This window comes from Catharus ustulatus, chromosome Z (assembly GCF_009819885.2).
Source record: "Catharus ustulatus isolate bCatUst1 chromosome Z, bCatUst1.pri.v2, whole genome shotgun sequence".
Lineage (NCBI taxonomy): Eukaryota > Metazoa > Chordata > Aves > Passeriformes > Turdidae > Catharus > Catharus ustulatus.
In genome coordinates this window covers 19596725-19615789 of record NC_046262.2, presented here as the reverse complement: position 1 = coordinate 19615789, position 19065 = coordinate 19596725, and the positions used below count along the sequence as shown (strand labels likewise).

The window sequence follows — 19065 nt, the reverse complement described above, 5'->3', positions numbered from 1 at the left end:
ATGTAGTTAAATATAATACATAACATATAATATATAATTATGTAATTATGCTTATAATACATACTTATATATCCTACATATTATATACAGTAAATTCACAAATACAAGCCGCACTGAGTATAAGCCGCATCTCTGGGTGTTGGCAAATATTTCGTTCTTTGTCCATAAATAAGCCGCACCTGAATATAAGCTGCTCTGTCGTCCGCAGCGAGGACCCGGCGTGCAACAAAGTTGCCAAATACTAAGAGAACCGCGGCATGGCGGGGGGTTTACTGTCTCAACTAAGGCTGTGCAGGCTCGGCCCGCTAGGGGCTGCTGACGGGGCCAGGTGGCCCAGCTCAGTGGTGCCGCTCGGGGCTGGTTGCCGCCTCTGGGTTCGCTCGCCCCGGCCCCGCTCCCACTGCAGCGCCGGCCGGGCACGGAGAGTGCGCCCCGCTCCTGCCGCGGCGCCGGCCGGGCACGGAGCACCCCCTGCTCCCGCCACGGTGGCGGAGGGTGGGGACAGAACCCCCCCATCCCTCCCTGAGCCGCGGCAATGGTGGCGTGGGGCCCCCGCTGGCTCCCCGGGCTGTGGCAGAGGAGGGAAGAAGAGAGCTCTCCTGCCTCTCTCCCCGCCCCCCGTGCTGCCTGCAGGGAGCCAGGGCAACAGAGTAACACTTTGTAACAATCGCGAAATGCCGGCTTTTACTGGCAGGTGCTTGGCTCGGCGCCCTGGCTGGTACGTCTGGGGTTGTAAACGTCAGAAAATTATCCATATATTAGCCGCCCCCGAGTATTAGCTGCACTTCCGGGTTTCCACCAAAATTTTTGTCAAATTGCTGCGGCTTGTATTCATGAAATTACTGTATATTATGTATTTCCATATAAATTTATAATTCCTGATCACCTTATCATTTCGAAAGAACTGCACTTACTCACGTGAATGCAATAACATACAGGATGGAAACAAAAGATTAAAATACTGCGAAAATTATTACCATCCAGATGTCAATCTGAAACATTATATTTCAGTAACTTCAAGAGAAGCTTCAATGTTCTATTTCCAAGTTGACTTGTATTATTGAAGATGAAAAACAGCACTCAAAGCTCACTGGTTAGATTTGCAAAGCAGCCACATTATCTCCAATCATCCGCCCTGTGCTTGTGAGATTTTTTACAACTGCCTATAAACTATACATATTTTGTGTTAGAAACCAAAAACCAGTAGGTAGTAATCTGATAGAGAACATTCAGTTTATTAAAAGGGGAGACAGTGTGGTGAACCTGAATCTACATCCCACATTCTGATTCTATTGTTGGCAAAGAATTAAAAAGTTCAAACAATATGGTGATATACAGCAGACTGACTGTCAGATACTATGCTACTGTATAGAGAAAGAAAACTGCAATTTGCTTTTAAAATTAGGAAGTACTGGAAATATATGCAAGGTTCCCATCCCTCATAGGGAAAAACGTAACAATATTCCCTAGGCTCTTTCTACCAGCTTTTTCTCTTCCTGGGGTGCTGATATGGAGAAGTTTCACATTTTGAGGAAACATGAAGTATATCTGCATAAAATATTTTATTTCATAATGAAGTGATTAATGCAGTTCATTCCTTCAGTATGCTTTCAACAAGTATTTCAACTGAAGTTATTTTAAAACTGATACCATTTGGGACTTGGAACCATTAGTAGCTAAACTCCACACTATTATTCATTATTAAGTATTTAATACAGTAAATTAAGAACTTGAAATTCCTTTTCTAAGATTCTTCTTTAGCTTTACATATTATTTTAAAGCAATACAATATTTTTATTCTTTCAAGATGTGCCATCAGGCAAAGAACGTTTTGTAGAAGGCCTTCATCTTCAAAATTAGATTTTTTTAAATCAGTGTTGGAAGTTATATGACTGATACTTATTTGTTTTATAAGTATACAATTCCATAATGCTGATGAAATTGTAGTTTGTACCTTGCTGTAACTTTTTTTTTCTTCCAACAGTACCAAGGAAGATTTAATTTCTTATGCTGTTTATGTACAAAGCAAAACAAAACTTTCTTCCCATACCGATGTCCAGAAAAGCTGAAGAGGTATCTAATACGGCTGATCCTATAAAAGTCTCAGAAAAAAACCACTCTTCTCCAGTCTTGTACTGTTAGAACAGCGCCTTTTAAAAAACTGTCCATAATTTGAGTATTACACCATCTGAATAAATCACCATTAGAAAGAATAGTGAGAACTGTTTTTTTTCTAGCTGCCACCAGAACTTGTGATTGGTAGTATTTAAGAAAATATTCCTATTCTCCTAAACTTCTTATTCTGCTGCAACCTTTCACAAAATTCACATAAAAATTCATCCTCCAGATCACAGAGTTAAATCACTTTTGAGCCAAATTCAGAAACTATTTCCCAAATGTGTTCTTTTGAATACTGCTGGTGGCTTTTAAGCCTTTCTGCATTTGTGATGCACACATGATGCTAATTAACTTCAACTGTCTGATTTTCCTTGTCCCCTAGGTTTTTTTGGCAGGCAGACTACCACTGTCAAATAATTTACATAGGCTTTTGTAGGGAGAATCACACCGAGGCCTCTTTAGATGTAATTAAAACATTTTTACAGTTTAGGGAAGGGGTTTTCATACTAAATATTGAAATTCTTCACTGTTTTGCTTCCAATTAATACATTCCCTTATTTTCAAACAAATACTTGGGTCTTTTCTACAGCAATGCAAGAAACTTCTCTTGTAAGGGCACACATACGAAGCAGTTAAAAATAACACCAATAGAACAGCTTTATCTTTAAAATTACCCTCATTTTCATGTGACCACTGAAGAACTATTAATGATTCAAACTGGGATTATATACATAATACAATATACACAATTGTGTCTTAAAACAAAAAGCATGTCACTTCAGAAAGAATTTACTAGAAGTACAGAATATTCACATAGAATATCAGATACAACATCCTTTCACACTGAACAGTAAAGTAGCCAAGATTTGCAGTTTGAGCCTGCAAAAGGGACAAGAAGCCTAAGTAATTGCTGGATCTTTCAGCAAGTGACACAGTATTTACATTTGTTACATTTTTATACTTTCTTATTTCACCAATTTTCTCTAAACCTTTCAGTCTCCCTCTATGGAAAAATCAACGCGTCATGACTTAAGTGAATTCACATAAAAGCCCCAAAACAAAAGTGTTTAGCAGAAGTTTTGTGGCCTGCTGGCATACAAATGGGATAGTCAAAGCCAGCAAAAGAAATAGACAGTGAAACATAAAGGGGTAGCCTACCCTATCTACAGATTAAGGAGCCTAGAAACCAAGTTATATTTTCACAACAATACCCATCATTAACAGTAGATATGCACATATGTTATAAAATTAATATTTCAATTTTTCATTAACTTCTAAGGAAGAGTCTTTCTACAGCCAAAATATCCTAGTTAATTCACTGCATCCACTAAATATTATATACAGTAATTTCACAAACATAAGGCACACTGGATTATAAGGCACATCTCCGAGAGTCAGCAAATGTCGCAACTTTGTACATTATATAAAGCGCACTGGACTATAAGGCGCACTTTTTTTTGGCAGCAAGGAGCCGTGCCGTGCACAACAAAGTAATGAATTAGTAATGGAATCCCACGATCGTGGACTTTACTGGCAGGTGTTCAATTTGCAAACATTTTTCACAGATGGTGTAGCCTTTAAATGCAGCCTCAAACGCCCTCCCCGTGTCCGGGCCCTGGCACTCGCGCCCGCCCCTGGTGCTGGCTGGCGAGGCGGGGCTCGGGGTGGCTGCGGCTCACAGCGGTTCGGGGTAGCTCAGGGCTGCCGCGATTCGGGGCGGCTCAGGGCTGCCGCAGCTTGCAGTGGTTCGGGGTTGCTGTGGTGTGGCCGCGGCACGCACTACTGGGTTGGCTCGGAGTGGCCATGGCTAGCGGCTTCTGCGACAGCCTGCTCCCTCCCTTCCCGCACCACCCCGGTGCTTCAGGAGCCATGTGCTGCTCTGGGAGCCCCACATTCCCCCGGGCTTTTCCCCTGCACCAGTGCAGCCCTGATGCCGGCAGGCTCCTGGAGTGCCAGTGCAGCCCTGATGCCAGCGGGCTCCTGGAGCACCGGCACAGCCTCGATGCCAGTGGCTTTCCGCCACACCCGAGCTGTGCCTCTGGGCTTTCCCCCCCCCCACACAGGCTGCTCCGCTGCCGCCAGCTTTCCCCCCACACCGGTACTGCTCCGATGCCGCTGGGCTCCCCCTGCGCCGGCGCTGCCCCGATGCCACCACCAGGTGGGCTCTACTTGGCTTGGGACTGTTGTGGGTTCGCACTTCTGGGTTGGTAAATTTCCGAACTTTGTCCATATATAAGGCACACTGGACTATAAGGCGCATTTCCGGGTTCGGACCAAAATTTTAGTCAAAAGGGTGCGCCTTACAGCTGTGAAATTACTGTACATGTAATTACATTTAGAAAAAGCCTTTGAAGAACCTTCCAGATGAAAAGAAATAATGAATCCCAAAATTGTGTTCTATAAGTAAATTATTAGATGGTGGAGTCACCATCCCTGGATGTGTTTAAAAAAAGACTGGATGTGGCACTTGGTGCCATGATCTAGTTGAGGTGTTAGGGCTTGGGTTGGACTTGATGATCTTGAAGGTCTCGTCCAACCCAGTAATTCTGTGAATTCTGTGAATTACTACTCTGTTACCAATGTCTAATAAAAATAAGTATACACACTGTTCTAAAGATCTTCAGCAGTCCTAGATTGATTTTCACTGTTTACAAAACCATTAATTGAAAAAGATTTCATGTTATCCCTGGAACAAATTTGTACAATGTTCACAGCTAAACAAACTATGGCCCACATAATTAGTAAGAGCAGAAATGGGACCAGCAACAGGGAACTGGATATTTCTGGTACCTGAACTGAGCTAGCTGAACAAGAGCCCCTGCGAGATATAAAATACCGGCATGGCTTGTAGTCAGCAGATGGAAATGGGATTTCCCTCTCACACACTACTATGTGACAGTAAGAATTCCCATTCAAACTGAATGAGTATCAGATGTTCATGAGAACTCAGGACCAGGACTCTTTCAGCTTGCTGATTTGCAATGTCTGCATGCTAAGAGTCAATGGAAGAAACACTACACTAAGATTTTTTTTTTTTAATGCACAGACTGAATATACAGCCTTTGTGAATTTAAAACAAATGACCTAAACACCAGTTTGAACAGCAGTGCTCTAAACTTCATGATGAAAGAAGCATTTTTAAAGCATACCTTTTTGCTGAAGTGCTATGCACTTTGAAGAGAATAAATTGTACTTCATTCGCTAACAGCCTATTATTTCCTTGCCAGTAACCCAACATAAACTTCACCCACTCAAAACAAAGGTTTCTAAAATTTATTTCAGCGGTAACTTACAACACTCAAGGAACAGGTCACCCATTTCTTTCCTATTAGGCAACCACCAGATAAACTAGTTTTTGCTAAATGTGAAGAAGTACTTAAATTACCAAAGCAACTTAACTATGAGCAGTTCTTCATACAAAGCCGAGGAAGAACTACTTCTCTAGAAGTAACAAATGTAGATTTACATAGGCTGCGGGAGCAGCCCACCACTATCAGAACGAGATAAAGGGTTTTCATCTCCACTGAAGAAGGGAAAAAAGTTTGTTGTAAAAGACAACCCTTTTAAAGGTGAGTATTATTTTGTGAAAGCCACTATCTTTCCTTTGCACAGACTTTTAGCTGAGGGAGTCTGTTCACTGATAACTGTCTTCATGTTACCTCATGGTCATAATTCCAGTGATTCTGCAATAATTATCTTTGCCTCAGGAAAGACATAAATATTTAAAAATAGAACCTTTTCCCAAAGATTTATGATTTTTTTTCCAAACCTAGATTTCTATGAGGTTAATTAACTTTTGCATACAATAAATACAGTATTCTGAAATACAAAAACATTAAGTATTTGCACCGAACAGCTATCACTTATAGATGTAGTTATTTCTCCAATAATTAAAACACTTGAAATAATCTAAAATGCTTTATGCATTATAAAATCATAACAGAAACACATTTCAACTTTTAAGAGCAGCAAGGCCACAGATGTTCAACGGTTCTGATTTCCATTAACCTGAAATGAACCAGATTTCCAGTTTTACAGCAAATTGATTTCCAAACTGATTTTCAGCTTTATCGCAATGCAGAATCAAGCAAAATTAAACTTCTTAAGTGCTGGCTCAACAAGTTCAAAAAAGCTGTAAGTACCAGGCACTCATGGTCAAAAATTGTGTTTCAATTTTTCTATTTCTATTTACATTTTAATAGCAATATATTTGGATTTCCAGAGTTGCCTGCAAGTACTAATTTCTTCCCAAAGGAAGCCATGTTTCTTCAGACTTATACCGAAAGTCTGAAGTCAGGGAAATTGCTTCCATTTTTGGGAACATGTACTGTCAAAGAAAAAGACTCACATAAACTACAAACATCATAGTCCCTTTTCACTTCCCAAAAGAATTGCCAGCTGACAAAGTCAGTAACTTCCTCTGGGATCAGTGCCCATGGAGTTTATATATGTTCACACAAATCTTACATTTTGAAAACGTGCTGTATCTTAGACTGCAGCAGTTACAGTAACATTCGCTCAAGAAACAATTTCCTTCAAGGGACAGACAAATCCCTCTGCTAAATATCCACTGCCATTGTAGCCCCTGAGCTCTCTTCATCTGGCAGCAGGAGGCAGCGTCACCAGTTCCCACTCCCAGCTCACTGGTAAGCCCTACGTCTTCCTCCTCATCTGTGAAGCCCCATACATACAATGTCTTTGAAAAGAAGCACTGTTTTGTAAATGAGTCTACAGTAAGATTACTGGAATCATGCAACATTACATTCTTTTGGAAACATAAGTGCAAATGATACTAGCACAAATGACAAGTCCTTGGAGAGCTGATGGAAGCTCAGTGGTCTGTCACAGAGAAGCTTTCTCCCAACTGTTCTTTTGGTTTCTTTTGGTCTATCAGATTCAAGAAACGCTTTTCTACCAATTACTGTCAAAATGTGAATAAATCCAAGAATGAGGTGCTGAATTTATTCTGTAAATGTATGGAAAATGGCTTAAAATGGGAACTTAGCAAGTATAAAGGGAATTTAGCAAGCAGATAGCACACAAATACTGTCATAAATAAAGACATAATGCAGGGAGATAAACAAAAAGGCAGAGATACAGGGAAGCGAAACAGATAAATGACAGCAAGGGTATGAATTGTAAATAAAATGGAAAGTCACAGCCATGAAAAACATCCATTCTGCAATATGACCCAACACATCAGTGGTAAGGACTGGTTGGGATGACTCATTACATTTCAATTAGAAATCTTTTGCAAAAGCTCACTTACCATCTCCACTTTTTCCAAATCAAATAGAATTATTACACCTAGCTGCACATACATTTTCAGGGTAATAATGCTACTTTTGGGGTTTAGTATATTTTAATGAATTTTACAAAAGGGTTGCAGTAAGACTTGCAAAGAAAATTCATTTCATTCATTCATTCAATGAAAATTCATTCATTCATTTTCAAAGAAAATTCACAAGGTCTGAACAAAATTACAGCTAATACTGTACTGTACTTGAAGGATTAAAGAATACTGGTACTACTATTTAATTCTGCTTTTCATTGTGGAGGTTAGGGAAAAACACTCATCAGTTTCAGCCACAGTCAACACAATAGTTCAACTTCTGAAGAAAGCTAGGTAAAGTACTTGAGAGGTATTACTCACTTCATGTGTATGCATATCCTACAAGCATTAAAAGAGTCTTAAATGTTACTCTTTTTTTCTACAAAATGGTATCTTCCATTTTTACAGAAATTAGGAATGTTTAGTTTACTTGATTAGAGTTCTAAGATAAACAAGTTTAGCACATATAAGCAATAATTTAATTGATATTTAACAATGTAAAATCATTTACAATTCAACAAATTTCTTTTTTTTAAGCTCTCTTCAAAAGTTTGGTTTTTTAAGCTGGTCTCTGTGTGTGCATACATTAGTTAAGGGTGCATGGGTCACTTTCCAGTAACACTGATCTGGAGAAAAAAGTTCATAGTTGAGCTGATTTGGTAGGCTCAGGTTGGTGTAGGTGGTGAAGAAATAAATTAAAAAAAAAACAAAACAAGGAATTGCATACCTGATCTGCTTTCAAAGGTACTTTGAGCAGAAAAAGACTTAAAGTGCAATAACTGAGAACAAGGACTAACTGTAAGTCAAAGCTTTTTACATTTATTTTTCTACTCAACTCTCAGACTTTGTGTGGTCTCTCTTCAATTTAGAAAGAGCAAATGCATGAAGTCTGTCTTGAGAGTTTTCCCTGTTCTAGTTTCACAGTCCCAGGTTAACTAAATCGTAGACTAAACAGAAAAAAACTGAAGTCTATGTGCTTTCACAGTGTGTAAGTACCTAATCATCAAGTACTTAAATACAGTAAATTCACGAATACAAGCCGCACTGAGTATAAGCTGCATGGCCGGGTGTTGGCAAACATTTTGTTTTTTGTCCATAAATAAGCCGCACCTGAGTATAAGCCTCTCTGTGTTTGCAGCGAGGACCCGTGTGCAACAAAGTTGCCAATTAGTAACAGAACCGTGGCAGGGCGGGGTTTACTGGCTCGACTTGGGCTGTGAGGACTCAGGGCTGCCGACAGGGCTGGGTGGCCCAGCTCGGTGCTGCCGCTCGGCAGCAGGGGAGGCACAGAGCCCGCCGGCACCTGCGGCGGCCATGGGAGCCGGGAATGGAGCCTGCCTGCTCCTGCAGCGGCGGCACGCGGGGACGGGAGCACCCCGAGCCGCGGGGCCAAGCAGGAGAGAGCTGCCCCGCCTTCCCCCCGAGCCACGGGGCCAAGCAGGAGAGAGCCCCTGCTTCCCCCCGAGCTGCAGGGCCAAGCAGGAGAGAGCTGCCCCGCCTTCCCCACCCCCTGTGTTGCCTGCTAGGAGTCCGGCTCCACCTGCTGCGCAACAAAGTAACCAGTTTGTAACAACTGCGTAAATGCAGGGTTTTACTGGGAGGAGCTCGACTTTGCAGTTTGCACTGACTTGGTTTGCACTCCCAGGGTTGAAAATGTCAGAAAATTATTCACATATTGGCCGCACCTGAATATTAGCCGCATTTCCGGTAGGGGAGCAAAATTTTGGTCAAAACAGTGCGGCTAGTATTCGTGAAATTACTGTACCTATTTGAGTGCTCATTGATTTAAGAGTATTGCACCAGGTGCAACTATTTGAATAATTGTCAGTAAGGTTATACAAAAATTTCTATGTGAAAGCATTTACCCTGATGCCAGAGAAAGAAAAGAATAAAGAATACTTTTAGATGGTAACCTTTTGAATTGTATAGCTTATAATATAAGTGTTTAATACACAGAGTTTACAGCCACCAAAACCACAAGCTGTGATATTTATAAACACTATAATCAAAATTTACAAAGCTACTCTGTTACACTTCATCAATTTAATGTCTAAAATGTGAACTCTCAGAAATAAAGAAACTCTCAGAGATTTTCATTTTGCGAAGTTGCTCAATTAACCTAATTAACATTCTAACCCATTCTTCTCTGGTATGAGTAGCTAACATATGTGATCCTCATGTCTTTATATTAAGATGTCACACAAGCACTTTAATTCTTAAATATCAAGACTACATGAATTTTGTCTCACCATACTAAACCACAACTCTGCATTGTCCAGCTGTTGGAACTCCCTTTTTTGTTTCTGCAACACTTGAGTGCCTACTGACCTCGAAACTCATATTTGTTGACCTTCCTTAACTGCAGCAAAGGATAGCAGCACCAGTGCAGACTACAAACTATGAGGAAAAGGCTTCCAGACACTGCTTGTGTCGCTGCCTTGCAGTGCTTTGAGAGCTGCAGGCAGAAATCTCTAACACCAAGATTAAAGAAAGCACCTCAACAGTGAACTTCTCTCTCCACAATGTAAAGATACACAGATATTCTGAAAGTTGTTAATGGATTGACAACAATGATACTGCTTTACTGCTTCTATCAAAAAAGAAGATGCTTCAGAAATATTTGACCTTTTCCTTCTCCTGACCTCCTTCTTCCATAAAAACAGAGACAGACATATACAAAAATACTGTAACCAAAGAAGATAACATTTGTTATATTCTGTTATAGCATTTGTCTCAATGACATTTCTTACTAATAGTTTTGATAACATGAATTTGCTTTATGTGAATGCATTTTTTTTAATGACCAACATAATGAGACTTGTTACTCAGAGAAATAAATTCAATTCTTCCTATCTGTGTATGTGTATGAATGACAGGAAGCATGCCACAGATGACATGAGATTTCCACCCCTAAGAAAGATAACCTATTCTAGTATATTTCAATGCCATTCATTTTCTATACTGGGAATTTATTACACAATCAAATTACATCTATGATAAAATTTCTGTAATTATCAGTAAGAGTCTTATTTTTCAGTTTAAGAACACTTCTGATTTACAGTTGCATTTTACATACTGTACAAATGACTGCATGTATATTTAAATATCAAAATTCAGACATTTTTAGTTCAAATCAACTGTCAAACTGAGAAATCTTTGCTTTCTGGCTGCCTATATTTCTCTTTAATCGTGGTCAGTATAGGACCTTATTACAAGTAATTTGTTACTATAGGGCAGAGAAAGAAATGCTAGCCTCACAAGTTTCGTCATTTCCCCCCCACTTTCCCTGCAGGTTGCTATTGTTGATGGTCTTTATGGAAATATAAATTCAATCACCAGCTGCAAATTTCATGAGACGTCCATCTTCATGCTGAATTTCTAACTGAGTGTCAAAACAATCCATGGATTTCTCCCTGATGAAACACACTTTGAATTGTAAATTTCTGCAATTTTCTTATGTTAGAATTTGAGCTGCACTAAAATAGAGCCAGCCCAGATATAGTGCCTGCCAGATTGAGACAAGTAATTTTCCCCCTCATTATCTCAACTCTGACATTGAAAGGGTTAAAAATAACCCACGAAAAATGATGCTTCTTTTTTATTTTACATCTAAAATAAAAAATCCCATTTTTTCTTTTTAGAAGAAAAATAGGTGGGTCTCCAAAACACTCCAAATACTCTCAAATAAATTATTTGAACCTGCTATTCACTTTTCAGTATTTTGCAGTGATAAACCCCCAGAAATCAGTTGCAAGAGAACTTAAAGAATTTCCCATGGTGCCAAAATAGTTCATAGAGATAGTTTGTTTCTTCTAAGTCCCAACTTACATTAAGTAAGTTGATGGAAAACAGAAAATAGATGCATAAATTACAAACATCAAGACTTTAGTAGAGTTTTGAACTGTTTACTGTCTCCTGAATACAATAAAACAAAATAAAGTTTCTCATTCAATTACTGCTTCTTGTAGTACTCCAGGAGGCACATATAGCTTATCAAGTATATTATAGCACTTCAAATACTTTAAATGCTTTAGAGAAACATTTATTTCTCTCTTCTGCAGTCACTGACACGAAATATATAAAACAATACTGCTTTACCAATTTTCAATCAAACTAATTTGTCTGTTTATTATATAGAAAGAAAGAAAAATTCACACAGAGAAATTCACTATTAATGATTTATCTACTCACATAGCTGAGAACGAACTGACTTTCTGTTTGTTTTCTTCTGACGATAAATGTGGTGGGATGGGTGAAGGGTTTACTGAACTGCACTTCACCATGCAGATGGTGAAGAAATGAAATGAAAAGAATGAAAATGAAAAGAATGACACTGTATTGGATGTTTTAGTATACATACCACATTCTAAAACACTATATTGTCTTTCAGATGGGCATCTTCTTTTGTATACATCAAACTTTCTGTTCATTATCAGAATGAGGAAAGAAACCTAAAAGTGAGCTACAGAGTCATTCCATTGCAAAAGATTTTTAACCTAAGCTTTTATCACTTTATCATTTCTACTCCTTTTATCACTACAGCATTTCTTCAGCTGAGTCATTCCCTATTCCCAGTTGCCTCCCTCAGTTACCTGCCCTGCATTCTGGTTTATGTGAACTGGAATGACCTGAGAGTTGATCACAATTCCAAACCCCCAAAACTGATCTATACACCTTCCCTGACTAGCTTCTTAAACTTAAGTATAATTCAATGATTTAAAACCAATAAATATGCAAGAGCACTAGTCTGTGTAAAAAATAAGGTTAGTCTCCAAAAAACATTAGAGGAAAGAATGCTGGTATGTAGCTGGAGAAGAACTTGCACTAGTTAGGTGAAATCTTATGCTCTGGCAAACAGACAGATCAGAGGGGTATGTCGCTCAGAGGAAAATTACTGGGCTTCCTACACTTATTAAACTGATCCTTATAAACTTGCTATTCTTAGAATGTTCCATACTCAGCATGACAAAAACACCCCTCAACTTTGCTGAAAATGTTACAACAGAACTCTGATTTAGTTTCATTGAGTTGCAACATCCAGATCAAATAATCCTGATACTCTCACTTTTACACTGTCATATACTTATTAGCTTTAACAGCAAAACAAAGACACACACCAATTTCTCCTCTAATAGAAGTAATTTTACATAGTGAAGCAGATGTTCTGTTACACATGGCACAAGTCACAAGTTTTAGCTATAAATTCTGCTTGGGTAGGTAGTAAGAGTAGTAATTACTTTCATTTTATTATTGAAAATTATTTGGTTATTTTTATCTGTAGAGCCTACCAGAAAGGAAGGTAGCAATAAGAAGATAATCTAGTCTCATTTCTCAAAATACTGAGAGTACCATGGGTAAGAGTCTGTAATAATTGCAAAGCTCAGGAACAAAAAATCTTTCCTATGGTATTAATCATTGTATAATAACTGCCTTCTTTAGGATTTAACTTTATTTTGCATTGTTTCAAAACCTCACCACTTCTCAAAACAATTACTTTCATTTTATCCACATCTTCCAAGTTCTAGGCCACGACACTTTATTAAAAGTGCAGGGTGCTGAAGCACTTCCAAAAGAAGCCAATTAAACTTCCATTGAATACATTAAAGTGCAGAGTTTTCCCATTTACATGTGGAGTCAGGCTTGCTAACCTCTAGGCATCCTACCAAAGCTGAAAACAGCAAAGTACAGTAATTTCCCGATTATTAGCCACACCATTTTGACTAAAATTTTGGTACCAACCCAGAAGTACAGCTTACACTCAGGAGCAGTCAATATATAAAAAAAGTTCAGAAATTTCCTAACCCAGAAGTGCGAGCCCGCAGCAGCCCCGAGCTGAGCTCACGAATTGAGCACCTGCCAGTAAAACCTGGGATTGCGCGATTGTTACAAAGTGGTTACTCTGTTGCGTGGCGGGGGGAGGCAGGCTCCCGCCGTCCCCACAGCAGCGGGGGTAGGCAGGGGCTCCAGACCCGCGCTGCAGGCTCTGGTCCCGCCGGCCCTGTAGGGAGAGCGGAGCTTGCAAACTGCGCACCTGCCAGTAAAACCCGCGATCATGTGATTGCTACAAATTGGTTACTTCACTGCAAACAAAAGTGCAGCTTACAATCTGGTGCAGCTCATATATGGACAAAGAAAAACGTTGTCGACTCCTGGAAGTGCGGCTTACAATCAGGTATGGTTTATAATTGTAAAATTACTGTAATTCAATACTTACGGAAGTAAATGAAAACTGAAAATAGTGTTAATAAACCACACAAAGCTGCATAAAAGAAAACCCACAGCAGTACAAACCCAGTTGTGATCCTTTAAAACCTAGCGTGATCTGTGTATTTCCCCATTGCCATCTTCTGCACTGTAAAGCCACTGAAGAAGTGTGATTTCATTTTTCCTTCCAATATAACCTTGGATGACGCTAAACTTACCTTTTGGCAAGGTATCAGAAGTAACGTAAATAAATAAAAATTTCAACTTTTATGGCATTAAGGTGCATCACCTGTAGATTGTATTACTTTCCTCCCACATTAAAAGTTTTGCTCTTAATTTAATAACATCTCTTACACACATGTATAGAAGTTCATGAAGACTTCCTTTTCCTCACCTTCTTCCTAAGACAACTAGAAAAGATTGTAAATGGCAAGGCTGCTTAAAAAGGTTGGGAGCACCTTATGCAGCTGATTTTTAAAATACAGCATAATCATGGCTAATAACAGAAGCAGGAAAAAGTGAAGTGAATAATCAAAAAACAAAAGATCCATTACTTTCTCATCCAAAGTATTCTGTTGCAAAGCACTCCTATGTAATCTAATAATTCCATTCACAAAACTTGAAAAGTATCTTGTTGAAAATTGATGTGAAGTTTAATGAAGTCTTTTAAAGCAAACACTGAATAGTTTCCAAAGCAGGCCCAAGCAGTGGTTAACTGTTATCTGGAGGACAGTCAGTTGATTCACCTTAGGTGTAAAATACACACCCTCTCTGGAAACACGAACGCTCTTATGTTCTGTGTGGCCTTCTCTCCTTTGATAAGGAAGAAGGGATGTGATACACAAAGAACACTGCAACAGTGTCCAGTGCCACAACCTTGTACCTAAATTCTCTCAGGAAAAGCCTGTGGAAAAGCACTTGGACACCAGCAAGAAGAGAAAAAAGAAACATTACAATTGTTTCCGTTGAGATAGAAGGAAACAGAATCACATCACTTCCATCATTAGATGGATCCCTAGAGAAAAATTGTCATATTAACCCAGTAAAGTCCCAGGGAAATTAAAAAGTGAATGGAAATGTCAGTTTATCCCTCAGGCAAACCTGATTCATATCTAGAATTCTATAAGCATTGCTTAGATAATGGCATCTATAATAACACTACATCACCCTGAATAAACACAAGGTTTATCTTTTAAAAGGAAACATGGTTAATATCCAGCCTCCCAAAAAATTTTCCTCAGTATAATAGAAATCTGTGTGCAGGTTTCCAGAAATGCTTGTGGTTCCAGACTCTTGAATCATTACCAAAACTGTAAGAATAATCATTGCTCAGTGACCTCCAATATCACTATTTATGATAGCCACAAAAGCATAATGGAGTGATGACATGCTAATTAATGCATAATCAAGCAAACATTATTTTTCTGTTATTCTATGCATTAAGTGTAATTTTCAAATATTTTTCATCAACAAGATGATCAACAAAAATAATTTAGAATTGTTGAAAGATCCTAAAGAAGCAACGTGCATAATATAAGAGTTCTCTAAACCTTGATGTAAAAGGAAAAAGATAATCACTATACAACTTCTAGGTATCAGCCATCAAATACTAGCCTTCCATGTTCATGAATATTTGCAACTGCATTCCTAGTCCCCACTAAAACTAGCAGAAGTTTCAATGTCTTTCTCTCACTTACTCAAAGACAAGCTCAAACTGCTTTGTTATTCACCTGTTTTCTCCTGACAAAGGGAAAAAACCCAACTAGCCAACTACCATCAAAAAACTGTTTCACAGTTGTTTCCTGTGGCATTCCATCTCCTCTACACAAACTACCCTCCCTGAAGGGCATGAGTCTTACTGAATTTAGCAATCAACAACACAGAGATGTTAAAGATTCTGTAAGTTTAATTCCTCTTGTAAGCTGCATCACAAATAGCAGGTTCAGAGCATTGCCCTACAGAGAAAGTATTGAAATGAGAGCACTGAAAAGGAAAACAGGAGTGTGGACTTCATGGTAGGGATTTGCCCATCCAAGGCTTTCCACACCTTTGGAATAAAAAAGAGGCAAGCATAGGAGATCCACCTTTTCTTCTGAAGGCAAGCAGTAGAAGTTCTGTCTCTGATACAGTGTAGTAGTTATCAGACTGATCCAACATCATATCTTATACATCCATCAGGCAAGTTGTCTTCTAACAATTTTTTTCACCATTTTATTTTCTTTAGCACCTATGAAACCTCTATTATGCATACTATCTAAACACTGAAGAAACTACCAGTCACTTTCCTTGCTGTTTTTCAAATGCTATTTGTTAGGTCCTCATAACACTTCAAAAAATATTCTAATGTGTAATAATTCTACTGTCCACATTAAATATATTTTGCATCCTGTCTTTCATTTTACAACAAGTTGTAGGTTCTTTTTCTCTATATAGAATTAAATACTATGTTTCAGTCCTCTTTCATCTTCAGCCATATTTTACTCATCACATTTACCCAAATCTTAAGATGCATTCAATAGCCTCTTTTCTTTTGAGCCAACTCTAACTTACTTTTTATACTTTTGGCCAATTTCATTATGCTGTATCTTTTCCTAATTAGCAATGTCACAATTTTTTTAGTCAGCTCAATCTTCCTTCTAGTCCCTTCTTTTCTTCCCAGTTTAGTTGAACTGACTGAAACAATTTCATTTAGTCCAGCTAGATGCAACCTGCAGACATATATACTTACACATTCAAATCCAGAGTTAACACATTCTTGAACCTCACTGCACAGAAATGGCTCAGTATTTTACAGAAACACCTCAAAATCTCTGCATCCATACTTGTTCACTTACAAAATGCATCAGAGCCTCACTATGCCAAAGTCCAAGAGTCTGCCATCTTATTCATGCAGGCTATCCATTCTTGCCTAGAAATTATCTGCTATAAACTGTTCCAACTTCACTAGCAGTTAGGAGGTCTTCTATCACATACAATTTCATGATAGCATAATTATTTTCAAATACTAACACTTCATTAAATAGTGTTGATTTAACCTACTGTGTGAACTTTAACATAAAAGTTTCAGTCTGCCAACGACTCTTCAAAAATCTGAATGCCTTTTGAAAATACTCAAAACAAAGCAACACTGAATAAATGACAAACTGCCATCCAAGAACACAAAACTTTCTAAATTCACAGAAATATTACCTTCATCGTCTCCAAGCTTTTTCAGCATGACAGAAGGCAAACTACAGAACATGCCTTGGGAAACAGCCCTGAGAAAAAGTGGCATGTGCAGCTATTCAGAGATATGCTGGCTACAGATGAGCCAGGTAGTAAAAAGAGGTAAAATGTTATTGCTACTTGTGAATTTTTACTAAAATTATGCACAGTGGTTGCTATACTTTTCACAGCTTGAGGGTATGAGGGGGAGGTAGGTGAAAAGTCTAGTGAATACTGCATATATATCATAATTTATGTGGCCACTGCAGAGCCAAAGAAGTGATAGGAAAAAAAAAAAACCCCTCCTAATTTGAGATAGGTTAGTTTTACACATAAAATCACTTCTTTGTGAATCAAAACTGTACCAGGAGTCACCTTGGTAAAAATTAAACTTTAAAACCCACAAAAAACAACAGAACATGCTGCCAAATTAACATATAGAAATTATAACGTGCTTCAGAGAGTAAATGTTCTTCTACACAATTGAACAGATGGAAAGCCTTACTGTTTGTTAGCTGGACCCATACCTAAAATATAGTTCAAATTAAACTGAAAGATACTGCCTTCTAAGAAGAGGTGCACCATCCCAAAAATAATGAGTGCTTTAGAGACTGAGTGACATCACTATTCACACTATACATTTATGCAATAATTAAATAAAATGTTAAAAATCAATACACAGTGGTTTAATTTGAGGGAAAACACCCACATTTCATATTGGTAGTTCTCATGGGTAAACAGTATTTTGTGCCTCTGTTTAGGAGGAGTCTGTGAGATATAGCAATTTGGTGTCTGGTGGTTATTTGCTGTTATTTCTCGCCCATTGCTGCTCTGCTTGTTAGTAAGCTGCTATTTTTTCATTTGTATCTACTCATACTCACTCCTTCTTGGTAGAATTGGTTGAACCTCTAAAGGAAGGGATTGGTTGAAGCTATGAAGGAAAGCAATTCATTCTGGAGTGCTCACCTTTAGTGTCAAACCAAGACAGCAAAGGGAAAAAAACACTAAAACACTGCCACGGATAGACTCCTCTAAATCTCAAATGCCCATACATTTCTGCTCACATTCCCCCTCTGAACTGTTCTACTGGTTCCAAAACCAGTTATAAACCAAATCACAAACACCAATCACCATCCGACATTAAAGCTCCCACCAGAGAGTGTTTTTTAAAACTTTTCGGTCCTTTGAATTCCATTTGCTTTTAAACTATATTAATTATGAGGAAAATTTCTTATTAGATCCAATCCTTTTCCACCCCTCATCTTATTGCCAATGTTTATTTATTTAGTCTTTCATGACATTTCCTCTATACAGTCTGTCAACAATATTGCTTTCAAATAAAACCACCACTATGTCCTTTCTCACTAGTTACACTTTCTCTCTATGCTACTTCATTGGTTTACAGGTTTTTCTGTTCCATCAGCAAGATGAGCTAGGAAAGCTCCAGTACACTACTGCATTTACAGCAATTGTTCTAACAGCTACTCTCAGAAATATGTAACCAATAACTATCTTGCAGTACTTACATGGCAAGTGCCTCATGGAACTGCCTGTCCTTCATCCCTGCTTGTCTTTCAGTGCTCACCCATCTTATATACAGAAAAAAATTCTTCTCTACTAAATGTTTAGTCTTTCCTCCTTACCATCTCTCTCTCTCTCTGGTTTCTCCAAATACATGTATAATTGTCATATAAAAATTAGCATGTCTAAACCACATCTTATTATCCTTCCTTTCCACATATTCATGATAAATGCCATCATTCTCCTCCTTTCTTTCTGGTACTCAGGATTTCTCTTCAATGTGTAGGTTCTTTCTGCGTAAGGTATTTTCACGAAGATTTTCCTGATTTTCCACACTGCTAAATCTGCCATTAAGGAACAACTATAATAACATAATTTTCCCTTGACATGACATACACATCTCAACCTACTCATGAATTTATAACAGTGCTGCAAAGACTGGTTATCTAGTCAGAACTGTGGGAACTCAATTGTATCTTTAGACCCACTTTTTCCCTTGGACTACAGGGTACTTTGTTTCCAAACTCCTGTGCAAGGAGGAGCCTCCTCTGTACCCTTCTCCTCTTTCTATAGCCTGAGACAGGTGGACTTCTATCACATATGGGTCTGTATCAACCAGGCAAAACCTATTTTCTGTCTCCTTCGCTCAATGTAAGAACTCCATATCCACAAAGGAATTTCAAAGT

The 19065-nt window shown here is 38.5% G+C and overlaps 1 protein-coding gene across 2 annotated transcripts in view; it reads right to left on the bottom strand.

Annotated features, from left to right (window-relative positions):
* The window catches only part of NDUFAF2 (NADH:ubiquinone oxidoreductase complex assembly factor 2), a 63867-nt gene that overhangs the window by 26480 nt on the left and 18322 nt on the right, over positions 1 to 19065 (bottom strand). The gene's annotated exons all lie outside the window — the stretch shown is intronic.